The sequence below is a fragment of the Hyperolius riggenbachi genome, chromosome 7 (assembly GCF_040937935.1).
Source record: "Hyperolius riggenbachi isolate aHypRig1 chromosome 7, aHypRig1.pri, whole genome shotgun sequence".
Taxonomy (NCBI): domain Eukaryota; kingdom Metazoa; phylum Chordata; class Amphibia; order Anura; family Hyperoliidae; genus Hyperolius; species Hyperolius riggenbachi.
The window spans coordinates 134539906-134557920 of NC_090652.1; the positions used below are offsets into that span (position 1 = coordinate 134539906).

General features: G+C 46.3%; 1 protein-coding gene across 9 annotated transcripts in view; it reads left to right on the forward strand.

Annotated features, from left to right (window-relative positions):
* The window catches only part of LITAFD (LITAF domain containing), a 311228-nt gene that overhangs the window by 222762 nt on the left and 70451 nt on the right, over positions 1 to 18015 (forward strand). For 8 of the 9 annotated variants that reach the window (XM_068244656.1, XM_068244657.1, XM_068244661.1 and 5 more), the window contains one exon: positions 1379 to 1463. The exons of the other annotated variant lie outside the window; for it this stretch is intronic. The gene's annotated coding sequence lies outside the window, so the exon portion shown is untranslated. The remainder of the gene's footprint in view (positions 1 to 1378; positions 1464 to 18015) is intronic. 9 annotated transcript variants of the gene reach the window in all.

Sequence of the window (18015 nt, forward strand, 5' to 3'; positions counted from 1 at the left end):
GCCAATATGGTTGGGCCTTCATAAACTGTTGCTAGACTCTGAACTAATCAGTAAACAAAAAAAAAAAAAAACAAGGGCTTTTCAGCTGAGCTCAGATGCACCGTGCAGACGGCTCATGCCTGCGTACTAACCCGGAGCCCAATGGGTACGGCTTTTTCCATGCTACTGTGCAGGCACAAGCCATCCTGCACAGTATGGCCGCGTTCATGTGGTAGTGCGGCCACAAACTTTGGGGGTCCCAGCGCTGGGTCGGAAGGACAAAGGCAGGGACAGATTTGTACTTTTTACCGCTCAAAGCCCACTATCACCAGCTGCCCCCAGACCAACAGCATCCTAAATCCCCCCCCCCCCCCCCCCCCCAACATGGCAGGAATTAGATTGTAGGCTCCTCCAAGGACAGTTAGTGAAGTGATGGTGGGGATTACATTGTAAGATCCTCTGTGGACAGTGACATGATGACGGGAAAACAATTTTAAGCTCCTTGGTGAGCGGCACGTTCGGTGAGTGACAGGCAGCTCAGAGATCACTGTAAGTGACGATTCGCTGCTCCTTTATCCTCTGAGTGCCATATCCAGCTGTTGGTAGCTTCCCACCGCTATGTGCAAACTGCTACTGCCACAGCCCGCCCCTTGCTTTCCTGGTGCCCTAGGCCATGGCCTTTATGGCCTTGCCTGAAATCCGGCCATGGACAGAGGGGAACGTGACAAGTCTCTGAAGGATCCAGAGGCCTCCCTCTCCAAAGCTTTGTATTTAAATGTGTATATATATTTTTTACAAGTTCTATAAAACATGCCTGCCTTTTATAATTTTGTAAATAAGATCTTAGGCTGCTTAAGTGGACGTTTGGATGAATAAACCATGTTAGATTAACAGCCATATGCTATGCACCATAAACTTGATCTAGATATTTCCCTCATTAGAATATCAAACATTTGCCAAGTTGGTGTACTAATTTACACCACTTCATTCCGTTAAGATTTTGGGCACGACACACCGCATCGCTGATGCTGGTTTCCAGCGAGAAACCAGCCTTAACACCCTGTTCACAGTGGTCAGTTGCGTTGCAGAATAATTATGCATGTCAACACACTGCCCATACAATTCTATGCGCCTGTTCACAGTAACGGATTGCGTTATTCTAACTCGCTGCATGCAGGCTTTGTATTAAAGTCTATGGCCAGTCTCCACTGTAGTTCACACTCATTATAAAGTGTGTATTATGCAACTGACCACTGGGATCCCAGCGTTACCGTCCTTTGTGAAGAGTCATTAGGCTGAATAATGTTGGTTATTGTTCCTTTCCAACGTAACAAAGGTAGTTTGATTAGCTGGTTAAACTTTGAACCTGCCTCTCCCTTTCTTTATGGTACGGTACCAGCTTCAGCTTTCTCATCACTCATAAACCAGCTGTCAAGGGGCTTCCATAGAGGATCCACAGGAAATCTCACTTTTAAACACACCAGGTAAGAAATTTCAATGTTTGTCTTTTATTATAAAGAAAAGATGAATCATAAAGATGGTCTATTTTTGAGGTCTGCTCTCCTCAAACAAGGGAAATAAAATTACCTAATTATTCACTGAACTTAAAATGTTATGGTGGTGATGGGTCTTTATATCAACACAATTTAGTATTTTGTTCCCAGCTTCTTAGTTTCCTATTGGTTTATCTGAAATCAGGTACAGCGTGTTTAGTCTTGACAGACCTTAATTAAAAAAGCAAACATAAAAATTATTAAAATAATGAAACCTAATTTATTTCTGCATTGCTCAAAATTATATGGATGGTTTCATGGTGGCTGGTGTGAGAGTTACCCAGTCATAGTTGCCAGTTTTATATATCTGTATAACAGGACAGGAGACTGAAATCTATGTATACAGTGTTTTAACTTCAATCATATTTTCAGGAATTCAATCCAGCAGCACTACTATTGCTTATAAACAGATGTCCAAATTGCTCATGTGATGTTTGCAATCATAGGCTATGTTCACAGTGCTCAGTTACGTTGCCTCATGACAGAGGTTTTTATTAACGGAGAATATCGCACAGCAATGAAAAGTCAATGTGACATTCACAGTGCATTCGGTGCGATACTCGTCAACATGGTACATAAAAATAATGCAGATCCTGCTCTGCGTTTATGCAAATTATGCGTTAACACGTTCAATGTTAGTCTATGATAATGCTTGTATGGATGAATTTTTGCGCTGCGTTCCACTACGTTATAGCCATTACAAATTCGCACATCTGTTTTTAAAAAGGCGGCGCTTTATACTCTCAAATGTGTGACACAAATGTCACACACCTATGATTCAATTTTGATTCTTATGCCTCCGTTACATCACATGCCACCGCAACCACATTACTTGCTTCTTTGCGTTGCGTTTTATCTGCGTTGTGTAGCAGCGCAACGCGCGTTGGCACTGTGAACCTAGCCATATGAGTCTGTAGAAAATGCACTCTAAGCTTTAGGCTGCTTTCACAGTGGGACGTTACAGGCGCACGTTAGTGCAGCCTGTAACGCACTCCACCGCACAGCAATGAAAAATCAATGGGCTGTTCACAGTGCCCACGTTCGTTTGAAGTGCAGAATGCTGTGCGTTCTAGCGGCTTAAGCCGCGTTAGACTGTTTGCACATGCTCAGTATGGTTTTTTTTATTTTGTGGGCGGAGAGGAGGCGGGGAGAGGCCGCTACGTAGCCAGGCACATGGCTACTTTATATTCACTGCACTGCAGCGTTTACTTCCAGGAGCGGCCGCTGATTGGCTGGCGGGACCACGTGATGCGGAGAGCTCCGCTCATGTGGTCTCCACAGAGCATCCAACAGAGCAGGCGCACCAAGAGCTGCTTTTAACGTGGCTCTAGGTAGCGTCCTGCTCCAACACCACCAGGCGTTGCGTTAGGGGCACGTTATGCGCCCTATAACGTCCCCTAAACGCAATGTCCTGGTAGGAAAGTAGCCTTAATATAAGGGCTAGTTTACACTGCTCATTTGCATTGCAGAATAATTCTGCATGGTAACTCACTGCCCATACAATTTTATGGGCCTGTTCACAGTACTGCATTGTAACTGATCGCGTTATTCTAACTCCCTGAATGCAGGCTTTGTATTAACCACTCTGCGACTGCCTAACGCCGATCGGCGGCTGCAGAGTGGCTCCCCCGTGACTGCCTAATGCCGATCGGCTTCAAGTTTTGGGGGAGGTGATTAGCGGGGATCGCACGTGGATGCGCGTGCATCCCCGCTTGGGGGACTGAGCAGAGCTCCATCAACAGTCTGCCGGCGGCGATCGTTGCTGGCAGACTGTAAACAAAACAAAAAAACAACAAACAGCCATTTTTTTTTACTTGTACAGCGCTGTGATCTAGTGCATCGCTGTACTGGGGACAGCACTGCGATCTAGAGCAATGCTGTACTGGGGTCAGCCCTATCACTTGGCTGTCCCCTAGAGTGGCTCACCATGCGATCCCCTCTAATAGCCTGATATTTATGAGAGAGGATTGCCCTGATTGGTTCTCGGGGGTACAGTAAAAAAAAAAAAAAGCCTGCAGCAGTGATCAGAGCTCACCAACAGAAAAGGGGGGCAGATTGATTTGTGTGCTGAATTGTAAAAAATAGCCTGGTCACTAGGGGTGTGTAAGCCTGTGGTCCTTAAGTTGTTAAAGTCTATGTCTAGTCAGGGCCTGTTCTAGCTACAATGGGGCCTCAGGGCAAAAGTAACTTGAGGAGCCCCCTAGCAATGCCCCCTATCATATGTCCCCAAAGGCATTGTTGGGCACCCCATTATTCCCCTCTTCCTTTCCTTTACAAATCCAGAGTGGACACGCATTGAGGTCTTACCTAATCCAGGTCAGACACAGGAGGCAGCACCATGCTCTACACTCCGGACTTCTTCCCACGGCACCTCTCTTCCTCATTCCCTGCAGGCATGTATGGGGTCACCATAGCTGGAGGGGACGCACACCTTGTGGGCCCCTACAGCCTCTGGGGCAATTTGCTTCTGTGGAAGCACCAGCCCTGTGTCCAGTCTCCGTTGCAGTTCAGTCATAATGCATGTGTTATGCAACTGACCACTGTGAACCTAGTCTTAGCGCTTAAGTATCCTCACAAGTTTTGGAAATTGTGTTGATTTAGATAAGAATAAAATAGGGAGGATTTTCCCTCCTTGCTGCGGAAAGCACCTGCTCTTTTGCTTGTCAAAGGCTCATTCCCACTTGGGTGATTTTTAATAGCTTGGAAAGCGTATTGTTTTTGCAGTTTACAAGGGCATGCATTTTACTATAGAATACACATTTTAGTATTCCTATGCCTTTTTTTCAGTGTACTACATGCTGCATTTTCATAAGTTTTGCATTTCCATGCGGTCAGTGGGAATGTATAAAAAAGCATGAAAATGCACACAAATGCGATCTCTGTGAAGTTTTTCTGGTATGTCATCCTTAGGCCTTGTTATTAGAATTTGCGTACAATTTGCGTAATTGCATTTGCCACACATCTCATGCAATTCAAGTTAAAATGCATTTTTTGTGCATTTGTGTGCGATTTTTCTACATAACGCATTTAATTCAAGTCAATGGAACTGCAGAAAAATACCAGGTTTTTTGGTAACACAGATTTCTATTGAGCAGTTGAAAATCTAAGAAAAAAACAATTTTTTTGTGTAAAAAAAAAAATGCATGCATGTTTTAAATTAATTCGACACATTTTCATGTAAATTAACTTCATTGGTATGCATAAAATCGCAAGAACACAAGCAAAAGATATTCAAAAAAATTGAAAATACAGATCCGTACATGTGGGAAATTGCTTGCAGAAAATGCAGGGATAAATGCGAGAGCTGCCTTAGAAAATGCAAATGCATGTACAAGTACACAAACATGGTCCAAAGTGTCCCAACGTGTAGATACTGTCATGTTCACCACAAGTCGAAGATTGTTGTCTCTGTGTCTAATGGCCGTCAATACACTATCAAGCAGTTCATTAATTGTGGTACAAAATATGTAGTCTATCTTGTTGAATGTACCCTTTGTTCATTGCAGTATGTGGGGTGCCTGACTAGGCCCTTGAGGCAGAGAGTGGCTGAACATTATTTGGGGGCAGGTTGGGCCACTACCAATATTTCAAATGTGGCCAAGCATTTCAGGGACCTACACGGTGGGGACATGAGGGGTTTTCGGTTTCAGGGGATTGAGCGGGTTTTACCATCTAAGAGAGGAGGTGACCTCTATAAGAGACTATTGAAGAGGGAGGCTTTGTGGATACATCGCTTGGGCTCCAGAATCCCCCAAGGTCTTAATGCTAGATGGGACCTGGCGCTCACCACATAAGTTGACATGTTTTTCCTTCCCTGTTCTCTTTTCCGTCCCTCCTTTCTTCCCCTTCTCCCCCTCCCCCCCCCCCCCGCCCCCCATCTTCCCTATCATCTATACTCCCCTCCTATTTTTCTGTTCCTACATTCTTGAGCTTTAGTCAGCATGGGAGGTCAATAAGCATATAAATCCGGTGACTTGCTGTTTCTAGAGGTGTAATGCTTTTAATTTCTATGTAATGTTGTTTTATCCAATTTGTTATTGTATGTATACATTTGCATCAATTAAGGAGAGATATATTCTGCACCTGTGAGACTACTATTTTGTCTCCCTCTTCTCCCCACCTCCCCCTTTTGGGGTGGAGTTTAGAGGATTAGGTGCATGGACAATCCCCTATTTATAGGGGAGTTTACCATTACCTAACTAGCTATGATTAAGAGTCTGAATGGCTCGAAACATGTCAGCTAACTGATGCTTGCATCCATGTTCTTTTAATGGATATGTCCTAATAAAGTTTGGAACCCTGGACTGGTGCGGACCTTTCATTTTCATGGTCCAAAGTCAGTGTAAAAAGCATGATAATGATGTTATAGTGATTTATTGAAAAAGCCTGGAGGTGCTACTCATACGAGGAAGTTGGCAGCAGCACAGAGGTGGTGACTGTATTCCGTGGTGCTGCACTACACCTACTGTGAACTGTGTAAGCCAGAGATTGTGCAATAACATTGCCTCATCCTTACCTGGCTGTGGAGGATGACCCATTGGAGATTACCTTATGACTGATAGGCCAATTATCTTGTTGTTATCTGGTGAGTAACTTACAAAGGGGGAGACTGTGTTTTTATCCCTGCTGTTGGTTTGCACATCCCTGTGGAATGTGGTAGACATTGCGCAGTGTTTTTATCCAAACAGTATTAAGTATGGCTGAGGAGTCGGAGCAATTTTGGGTACCTGGAGTAGAAATCGGTGGTTTCAATAAATTGAGGAGTTGGAGTCAGAGTAAAAATTAGACCGAGGAGTCAGAGTCGGAGCAATTTTGGGTACCTGGATACCTGGAATCGGTGGTTTCATAAACTGAGAAGTTGGAGTCAGATGATTTTTGTACGGACTCCACAGCCCTGGTATTAAGCAGTATGAGCCATATATATTCAAGGTGATAAGTAGCTTGCAGATGCAAGCTACTGTATTTTTTGACTATAAGACGCTCCTGACCATAAGACGCACCTAGGTTTAGAAGACAAAAACAGGGGGAAAAAATATACTAAACCTGGTGCATCCATGGTGAAGGGGCATCTTGTTAATTATAATTACAACAGAGAGAAAATGTGTGCATCAACCAAGTGAACCTGACAAATCTGGCTTTGCAAATTTGGCCTATTGGCTAATCACGAGACATTGCTCATGCAAATATGCATTTGCTTTCGCATGCCTAAATATGCAGGGTCAAAAACCGCAAAACAATTGCCCTGCGGGAATTAGTTCATGCTACATAGCACTATCCAGGCGGCGCCACGAGGAGGCTTCCCATTGCCCCCATACAACCGGGGGGCCGCGGGGGTCCCAGGCTCTCTCACCGCCTGGAACCCACACAGCGGCACCCCGGAGGTGGAGGCTGGGGGGCGCAGGCGATCTCCCCAGCGTGGCCAGCGCCGGGAAGAGCCGCCCGCACACACCTCCCAAGATTAAAAACAGGCACTTACCTTAACATCCATTGCGTTCTGCTATATGCGCATGACCTGGGCGCGACACATAAGGGGAGGACAGGCGCAAATAGCCTGCTCCAGGGCTCTCACCTCCTAAAACAAGCCACTCACCACTTGCCTCCAAAGAAAAGAAAATGCAATGCTAATTACAACAGAGAGAAAATGTGTGCATCAACCAAGTGAACCTGACAAATCTGGCTTTGCAAATTTGGCCTATTGGCTAATCACGAGACATTGCTCATGCAAATATGCATTTGCTTTCGCATGCCTAAATATGCAGGGTCAAAAGCCAAAAACCGCAAAACAATCGCCCTGCGTGAATTAGTTCATGCTACATAGCACTATCCAGGGGCGCCACAATGAGGCTTCCCATTGCCCCCATAAAACCGGGGGGCCGCGGGGGTCCCAGGCTCTCTCACCGCCTCGAACCCACACAGCGGCACCCCGGAGGTGGCGCCCCTGGATAGTGCTATGTAGCATGAACTAATTCCCACAGGGCAATTGTTTTGCGGTTTTTGGTTTTTGACCCTGCATATTTAGACATGCGAAAGCAAATGCATATTTGCATGAGCAATGTCTCGTGATTAGCCAATAGGCCAAATTTGCAAAGCCAGATTTGTCAGGTTCACTTGGTTGATGCACACATTTTCTCTCTGTTGTAATTAGCATTGCATTTTCTTTTCTTTGGAGGCAAGTGGTGAATGGCTTGTTTTAGGAGGTGAGAGCCCTGGAGCAGGCTATTTGCGCCTGTCCTCCCCTTATGTGTCGCGCCCAGGTCATGCGCATATAGCAGAACGCAATGGACGTTAAGGTAAGTGCCTGTTTTTAATCTTGGGAGGTGTGTGCGGGCGGCTCTTCCCGGCGCTGGCCACGCTGGGGAGATTGCCTGCACCCCCCAGTCTCCACCTCCGGGGTGCCGCTGTGTGGGTTCCAGGCGGTGAGAGAGCCTGGGGCCCCCCCGGTTGTATGGGGGCAATGGGAAGCCTCCTCGTGGCGCCCCTGGATAGTGCTATGTAGCATGAACTAATTCCCGCAGGGCAATTGTTTTGCGGTTTTTGACCCTGCATATTTAGGCATGCGAAAGCAAATGCATATTTGCATGAGCAATGTCTCGTGATTAGCCAATAGGCCAAATTTGCAAAGCCAGATTTGTCAGGTTCACTTGGTTGATGCACACATTTTCTCTCTGTTGTAATTAATCTTGTTAATTATGCCCCCTTTGTACCTCATGCCCCATTGTACCTCTTTTGTCTCCCTGTGTCCTCCTCTGTCCCCCTTGTGTCCCCATGTGTCCACCTCTGTCCTCCTTGAGTTCTCCTCTATGCCCCCTTGTGTCCCTCTGTGTCCTCTGTTTGTCCCCCTGTGTCCTCTCTGCATGGGTACAGTACAGGGAGTCCCCGACATTGTGGCGGATTAGAGATCGTATTGGCACGGGTTCACAAGTCACTATATTTACTATAAGTGAGTCTTATAGTCCAAAAAATATCACCTTACCATCTGACGAGGAATACTGGAAAACCCTATTGCCGGTTTCCTTTGTGCGATGGGTGATTGTTAGGGAGCAGTACTCAGGCAAATGCCTGAGCGATGCTCCCATAATCCTGGCGATAGGGAGAAAAGTTTAGCACAGTGGTGCTATCCTTCAACACCACGGCCATGCTCCACACACATCTGCACGCACCTGCCGACCTGCCGAACATCTGCTGCCATCTTCCGCCGCTGCATCTTGGGGTCTTCTTTAATTAGGAGACCCCGCAGAGCTCCCTGTTGGGCTGCCCAACATTGCCGAAGACCCCCGTAGCTGAGTCGGGCACCCCTGTCAATTTACCCTTCAGCGCCGCCAAACACCTGCCACCCCTCGCCTTAAGTCCCGACTCTAATTCTTGCAGAACCCGGCAAAGCATCTTTGAAGCTCCCATCAGGGCTCCCCATTGGTCCACTGTACCATCTTAACCGCCCTTGGGGGTGTTAAATTTAATTGGATTAGGCGATGCTCCCGGTTTTGTAATTGGATATGGCCCTAGGTGTGGTTCTTAATTGTTCTTACACTGTTGTCCTCTTTTACCTCTGTAGTGGGGGTTCTGTGGAGAAGGAGCACAGTTTTATATTCGGATTGCAAGGAATTGGTGACTTTGCTGGAACTGCAAACCCCTGGAACTCCCTTGTATCCATTTGGAGTGCAATCTTTTCCTGAAATTGGTTAGATAAGCAGGCTTCATGGCTGAAATATGCAGGTTAATTGCAAATGATAGTGATAGGACAGGAGCACACATATGCAACAGTATACAGTTGTGTTCAAAGTTATTCAACCTGAAACTGAGTGTTTTGGCCAGTTTGACATTGATTTTGATCATTTCAGTCATCTTGTTACAATTAAATCAAAGACGCACTTGTAAGTCAGACACATATAACATAACATTTATAATGAAATAACCACAAATGTCTTTTCTGTGCTCACATCATTATCAGTTTTATTCAACCCCCAAGTGACATTCATTCTTAGTACTTAGTACAACATACTTTTCCAGTTGTAACAGCTTTTAAACGTGAAGCATAGCTTGACACAAGTGTCTTGCAGCGATCTACGGGTATCTTAGCCCATTCTTCATGGGCAAAAGCCTTCAGTTCAGTCACATTCTTAGGCTTGCGCACTGCAACTGCTTTCTTTAAGTCCCACCAGAGGTTCTCAATCAGATTTAAGTCTGGTGACTGTGATGGCCACTCCAAAATGTTCCAGCCTTTAATCTGCAACCATGCTCTAGTGGACTTGGAGGTATTCTTGGGGTCATTGTCCTGTTGAAAGGTCCAACGTCTCCCAAGCCTCAGGTTTGTGACGGACTGGATCACATTTTCTTCCAATATCTCCTGGTATTGAAGAAAATTCATGGTACCTTGCACACGCTGAAGCTTGTACCTGCAGAAGCAAAACAGCCCCAAAGCATGATTGACCCCCACCATGCTTCACATTAGGCAAGGTGTTCTTTTCTTCATAGGCCTTGTTCTTCCTCCTCCAAACATAGCGTTGATCCATGGGCCCAAACAGTTCTAATTTTGTTTCATCAGTCCACAGAACACTATCCCAAAACTTTTGTGGTTTGTCCACATGACTTTTGGCATACTGCAGTCGACTCTTCTTATTCTTTGGAGACAGCAAGGGGGTGTGCCTGGGAGTTCTGGCATGGAGGCCTTCATTACGCAGTGTGCGCCTTATTGTCCGAGCTGAAACTTCAGTACCAGCATCTGACAAATCTTTTTTCAGTTCCTCAGCAGCGCAGCACTATTTAAAAAAAAAATAAAAAATTAAATCCTGTAGCTAGCCTAGCGCATGATAGCCGCAGAGCAGCAGCATCCCCCTACCCTCTCCGATCGCCTCCGGTGATCAGGCCCATCAGCCATGGCGACGGGCGCAATGACATCACCGACGTCATCGATGTCGTGACGTCAGAGGGAGTCCCGATCCACCCCTCATTGGCCAGGCAGCGCACGGGGTCTCGGGGGGAAGTGGGAGAACCCTCTGATGCGGCAGGTAGCGGTGAATCGGCGGCGAGCGGTGGCGATCGAAGGTAACACGCAGCTAGCAAGGTGCTAGCTGCGTGTGTAAAAAAAAAAATTATGCAAATTGGCCCAGCGGGGCCTGAGAAATCCTCCTGCGCGGCTTACCGCTAAGGAGGTTACTGTAAGCTAACATTTTGGGCACCAGGTAAGGCAGCTAAAAATATCTGTAGCATTACATACAAAATGGTGTACATGTGAGAAGTGAACGAAAATCATACATAATTCAGTCAGTTGCCTATAGACATTGCCTGATGAGTGCTTATGACTAAATAGAGTGCACCTGTGTGCAATCTAATGTCAGTACAAATACAGCTGCTCTGTGACGGCCTCAGAGGTTGTCTAAGAGAATATTGGGAGCAACAACATCATGAAAGAACACACCAGACAGGTCAGGGATAAAGTTATTGAGAAATTGAAAGGTTACAAAAATATTTCCAAAGCCTTGAACATCCCACGGAGCACTGTTCAAGCGATCATTCAGAAATGGAAGGAGTATGGCACAACTTTAAACCTACCAAGACAAGGCCGTCCACCTAAACTCACATGTGAAAGAAGGTGCTCTGGTCAGATGAGACCAAAATGAAACTTTTTGGGCAAAATGCAAAACGCTATGTGTGGCGGAAAACTAACACTGCACATCACTCTGAACACACCATCCCCTCTATCAAATATGGTGGTGGCAGCATTATGCTCTAGGGGTGCTTCTCTTCAGCAGGGACAGGGAAGCTGGTCAGAGTTGATGGGAAGATGGATGGAGCCAAATACAGGGCAATCTAGGAAGAAAACCTCTTGGAGTCTGCAAAAGACTTGAGACTGGGGCAGAGGTTTACCTTCCAGCAGGACAACGACCCTAAACTTAAGCCAGGGAAACAATGGAATGTTTTAAAGCAAAACATAACCATGTGTTAGAATGGCCCAGTCAAAGTCCAGATCTAAATCCAATCGAGAATCTGTGGCAAGATCTGAAAACTGCTGTTCACAAACGCTGCCTATCTAATCTGACTGAGCTGTAGCTGTTATGCAAAGAAGAATGGGCAAGGATTTCAGTCTCTAGATGTGCAAAGCTGGTAGAGACATACCCTAAAAGACTGGCAGTTGTAATTGCAGCAAAATGTGGTTCTATAAAGTATTGCCTCAGGGGGCTGAATAATTATGCACACCCCACTTTGCAGTTATTTATTTTTAAAAAATGTTTGGAATCATATATGATTTTCGTTCCACTTGTCACGTGTTACCTACTTTGTATTGGTTTGACACGTGAAATTCCAATAAAATTGATTCATGTTTGTGGCAGTAATGCGACAAAATGTGGAAAACTTCAAGGGGGCCAAATACCTTTGCAAGCCACTGTGTATATATATATATATATATTATTAGTAGTGTCTGAATACCACCAGTAACAAGCATGAAGCTAATCCTGTCAGATCTGACAATAATGTCAGAAACACCCGATATGCTGTTCAGGGTCTATGGCTAAAAGTATTAAATACAGAGGATCAGGACCAGGCAACTGGTATTGATTAAAAAGAAATAAATATGGCAGCCTCCATATCCCTCTTGTTACAGTTGTCCTTTAATATCCTAACACTCCTCCAGGCTCTCAATAAGCCCCCCTCTCTCTACCCATCCATTCCTAGCATCCTCAGCAGCCTTACCCTCTCCCTACCAGACCCTTGGTAAGCGCCTTTCGCTCCCTACCAATCCCCTTGCATTCTCAGAAACATGCTCCCCCCTCCAGACCCTCAATAAGCCCCCCTTTCACCCCAAGCATAGTACCATCAATCGCTCTCCTCCAGACCCTCAGTAAGCCAGTAAGCTCAGTAGACTCACTCTTTCCTCCCAGACTCTGAGTAAGCCCATTTCGCCATACCCACCCACTATCATCCTCATTAGCCTCATCCTCTCCACTTGAGATCATCAATAAGCCCCACTACCTACCCATCCATCCCCTAGCATCTTCCATATCATCACTCTCTCCGCTACAGACCCTCGAGTAAGCTCCTCTCTCCCCATATATACCCCCCCCCCCAGCATCCTCACTCTTCCCACTTTCCCACTCCAGACCCTCAGTAAGCCCCTCTTTCCCTGTATATCCCCCCTCACCCAGCATCCTTAATCTCCTCACTCCACATGCTCAGTAAGCCCCTCTCTCCCCATATACCCCCCCCCCCCCAGCTTCCTCACTCTCTACACTCCAGACCCTCAGTAAGCTCCTCTCTCACCATATACCCCCAGCATCCTCACTCTCTCCGCTCCAGACCCTAGGTAAGCCCCTCTCTCCCTGTATACCCCCCCCCCCCCCCCCCCAGCATCCTCACTGTTTCCACTCCAGACCCTCAGTAAGTCCCTCTCTCCCCGTATACCCGTAGTAAGCCTCTCAATCCCATCCACCCTCCAGCATCCTCAGTAGCCTCACTCTCTCCCCTTCAGACTATCAGTAACCCCTCAATCCCATCCACCCCCCCCCCCCCAGCATCCTCAGTAGCCTCACTCTCTCCCCTCCAGAGCATCAGTAACCCCTTAATCCCATCCACACCCAGCATCCTCAGTAGCCTCACTCTCTCCCCTCCAGACTATCAGTAACCCCTCAATCCCATCCACACCCCCAGCATCCTCAGTAGCCTCTCTCTCCCATACAGACCCTCAGTAACCCCTCAATCCCATCCACCCCCAGCATCCTCAGTAGCCTCACTTTCTGCCCTCCAGACTATCAGTAACCCCTCAATCCCATCCACACCCCCAGCATCCTCAGTAGCCTCACTCTCTCCCCTACAGACCCTCAGTAACCCCTCTATCCCATCCACCCCCAGCATCCTCAGTAGCCTCACTTTCTGCCCTCCAGACTATCAGTAACCCCTCAATCCCATCCACACCCCAGCATCCTCAGTAGCCTTACACTCTCCCCTCCAGACCATCAATAACCCCTCAATCCCATCCACCCCAACATCCTCAGTAGCCTTACTCTCTCCCCTCCAGACCATCAGTAACCCCTCAATCCCATCCACACCCCAGCATCCTCAGTAGCCTTACACTCTTCCCTCCAGACCATCAATAACCCCTCAATCCCATCCACACCCAACATCCTCAGTAGCCTCACTCTCTCCCCTCCAGACCAACAGTAAGCCCCTCAATCTCATCCACACCCAACATCCTCAGTAGCCTCACTCTCTCCCCTCCAGACCCTCAGTAACCCCTCAATCCCATCCACCTCCAGCATCCTTAGTCTGTAGGGGAGAGTGAGGCTACTATCAGTAACCCCTCAATCTCATCCACACCCAGCATCCTCAGTAGCCTCACTTTCTGCCCTCCAGACTATCAGTAACCCCTCAATCCCATCCACATCCCCAGCATCCTCAGTAGCCTCACTCTCTCCCCTACAGACCCTCAGTAACCCCTCTATCCCATCCACCCCCAGCATCCTCAGTAGCCTCACTTTCTGCCCTCCAGACTATCAGTAACCCCTCAATCCCATCCACACCCCAGCATCCTCAGTAGCCTTACACTCTCCCCTCCAGACCATCAATAACCCCTCAATCCCATCCACCCCAACATCCTCAGTAGCCTTACTCTCTCCCCTCCAGACCATCAGTAACCCCTCAATCCCATCCACACCCCAGCATCCTCAGTAGCCTTACACTCTTCCCTCCAGACCATCAATAACCCCTCAATCCCATCCACACCCAACATCCTCAGTAGCCTCACTCTCTCCCCTCCAGACCATCAGTAAGCCCCTCAATCTCATCCACACCCAACATCCTCAGTAGCCTTACTCTCTCCCCTCCAGACCCTCAGTAACCCCTCAATCCCATCCACCTCCAGCATCCTTAGTCTGTAGGGGAGAGTGAGGCTACTATCAGTAACCCCTCAATCTCATCCACACCCAGCATCCTCAGTAGCCTCACTCTCTCCACTCCAGACTATCAGTAACCTCTCAATCCCATCCACACCCCAGCATCCTCAGTAGCCTCACTCTCTCCCCTCCAGACTATCAGTAACCCCTCAATCCCATTCACACCCCAGCATCCTCAGTAGCCTCACTGTCTCCCCTCCAGACTCTCAGTAAGCGAGCAGTTTCTGGGGAGATGGGTAAGCAAAAACATAATGGGGCATATTGACTAAACATTAGTAAAATTGCCATGTGCAGGCAGTGTTACTTACACCTGTTGAATATTAGTGCAGCCCGCATAATCTAATTTAATGTGCGCGTCTTACCTGTATAACTTGCGCTATGCAACTAGCGTAAGAAATGGTGCAATAGCTGTGTGCATCATACACATGGCAATTTTATTTTTTGCTAAAACAATTTTTATTGGTTCAAAAAGGGTCAAAGTCATATACAACTATTATGACATAATAGGATCATCCAAGATATTACAGAGACAGTGAATCATGTTTTACCAAGAGTCAAGATTATACGTATGAAAATACAAAATATTTGACCATTAGAACCTAGTTTGACATATTATAAAAGGAGAGAGAGGAAGCAAAGAAGCAGAAAGGGTGAGGAACGAGAGAGAGAGAGAGGGAAAGGGGTATGGGAGAAGGAGTGGGGGGGGGGGGGGTAAGTCCCTACCGACAGATAGACACTATACGGAGATGAAAAAGAAAGCCTTAGCTACAGATTATGCATGTTGAATAGATGACGTATAATCCAATAACAAGGCAAAAAAGGGTACCCTGTGTCCGTAGTCAGGGGGGGAGTTCCTTGAGAATGTGTTTCCATACTAGGTAGGACATACATTGGGGTCTGTAGGTACCAAGGGAGTTAGTTTATTTTCTCTGTAGTCGATCCAAACAGCCCACTGGAACATAAATTTCTCATGATTATCTTGTGCTGTAAGGACTAGTTCCTCCATTCTCATAATTTCGTTAATGGTGCAGATTAGATCTTTCTGAGCGGGTGTGAATACTGTTTTCCAATGTAAGGCAATTAGGTAGCGGACTGCGGTGAGAAGGTGGCGTAGTATGCTTTTTTTTGCAGATCTAATGGAACCAGGTATAAGAGAGAGCAGGGCTATTTCTGGAGAGGCAGATATCGGGGAGCAATACATTTCACCATACCATTGAAAGGCCCAGTTCCATAGAGGTTTAACGACCGTACAGTCCCACCACATATGTAGGTAGTCCCCTGTTGCTGACCCACATCGCCAGCATAAAGTAGAGGCCTCCTTATTCCAGTGGGCTGTTTGTACCGGTGTGCAGAACCAACGTGATATTAATTTATAGTTCCTCTCCTGAGCACGGTTTGAAAGGGAGGACTTGTGTGTGAGAATCAATGTTTTCTGCCAATCTGAATCTGAGATCGGGTGTTTTAGATCTAGTTCCCATTTGGAGCGAGTTTTATCAAAAGGACTTGGTAAGTAGTCCAGTAGGAGTTGGTATAAGATTGAGAGGGTATGATCTGGTCTCGAGAGTCCCACACACAGGTGCTCAAACTCAGTCAGTTTACGTGCAATTTGGGAAGAGATAGGGAGTTTGCGAATATAATCTTGAAGTTGGATTGATTGAAGCCAGTAGAACTGACCTCGAAGTTGCAAGAAGTTTGGGAGAGCTCCATCTAGCAAGATATGTCTTAGTTGGGGCCAGTTTTGTCTATCAAATCCTAAAAAGGATTTAGCTTGGACCCCTGGAGGGAAGTCTAGATTGTCTAGTATGGAGGTCAATGGGCCCGGGATGGAGGAGATAAATATGTTGGAGAGCAATGAATCCCAGAGTGAGAGGACACTTGTAACCCAGATGGGACAGTTTGGAATATTTTGGAGAGAGGATCTATTCGTCCAAGGTAGTGCTCTTGTATCTAAGCCAAGTATGTTAGATTCTAGCATAACCCACTGTTTAGTGTCTCTACTGTGAAACCAGTCGATAATATGCGTTAGGGTGGCTGCTTTATAGTATGTGTCAAGGTTTGGTAGGCTTAACCCACCATCTAGTTTTGGTCTACATAGGAGGGAGTATTGTAAGCGTGGTTTTTTGTGGGGGCCCCAGACATATGTGGTAAATAGAGATTTCACAGATTTAAAGAAAGCTTTGGGGATAGCGATTGGGATGGCTTGTAGGAGGTAGAGAAATTTAGGAAGAATGTCCATTTTTAGGGTGTTTATTCTGCCTAGCCATGATGGTCTGTTATAGGAGGGTTTTTTTAAGTCTGCTGTGATTTTTTGCAAGAGAGGTAAATAATTGGTTTGATAAAGGTCTTGAACATTTGGGGTGATGTTTATACCCAAGTATCGTATGTGGTGTGAGGTCCATTTAAAGGGAAAGCTGGTTTGTAAGAGCTTACATATATGATGAGGAAGAGAGATGTTAAGCATTTCAGTTTTGGAAATGTTCATTTTAAAGTTACTTAATGCCCCAAATATTTCAGCTTCTGCCAAGATATTAGGGATAGTAATTTGAGGGGATGTGACGAAAAGTAGTAAGTCATCTGCATATAATGCAGCTTTAAAGTAAGATGTGCCGCAGTGGATTCCCTGGATTGATGGATTTTGCCTAAGGGCTGTAGCAAAATGTTCCATAGTTAAGATGTATAATAGTGGAGAGAGAGGGCATCCTTGGCGGGTGCCATTACTGATCTTGAAGGCGTCCGACAGGATCCCACTGACTCTAACCCTTGCAGTAGGGCTACTATAGAGGGCCATAATTTTTTGTAAAAGGGAAGGTCCTAAACCAACCCCTTGGAGAGTGAGTTCTAAAAATTGCCAGTGGACCCTGTCGAACGCCTTCTCGGCGTCAATGGACATCAGACAAGATTTAATATTTGATTTTTGGGCATGTTCAATCAGTGTTATTGTTTTGAGGACATTGTCTCGGGCCTCCCTGTGTGGGACAAACCCGGATTGATCTGTGTGTATCAGATCAGGAATGTAGGGTTTGAGGCGATCCGCAATTATTTTGGCATAAATTTTCATGTCTAGGTTAATTAAAGAGATGGGACGATAGCTGCCACATTCTTTGGGATCTTTCCCTTCTTTAGGAATGACAGTGATGTGTGTTTGCAAGGCTTGGGTTGGGAATGGGGTGGTTACTGAGACCGAATTGAAGGATTTACAGAGATAGGGGGTGAGATAATTTTGAAATTTTTTATAGAAGGGAGCAGTGTATCCATCGGGCCCCGGGCATTTCCCATTTTTGGAGGAACGGATTGCAGAGATGATTTCGACTTCAGTGAAGTCTTCATCTAGCTCTTTAATAATATCGTCGGTAAGTCTAGGCAATTTAGTAGAGTTTAAATAATTCAGGATTTTTTTGTTGAGCTCAGGTTTGGGGAGGTCACTATACTTTCCGACAATATTGTATAGGGATTGATAGTATGATCGAAAGGTGTTAGCTATTTCCCTGGGTTTTGTGACTGGGCCTCCAAGGGGGGAGTTCATGGAAGGGATAAAGGATGCAGAGGGTCTGGGATGTATGAAACGGGCGAGGGCTCTACCACATTTATCTCCGGTCTCA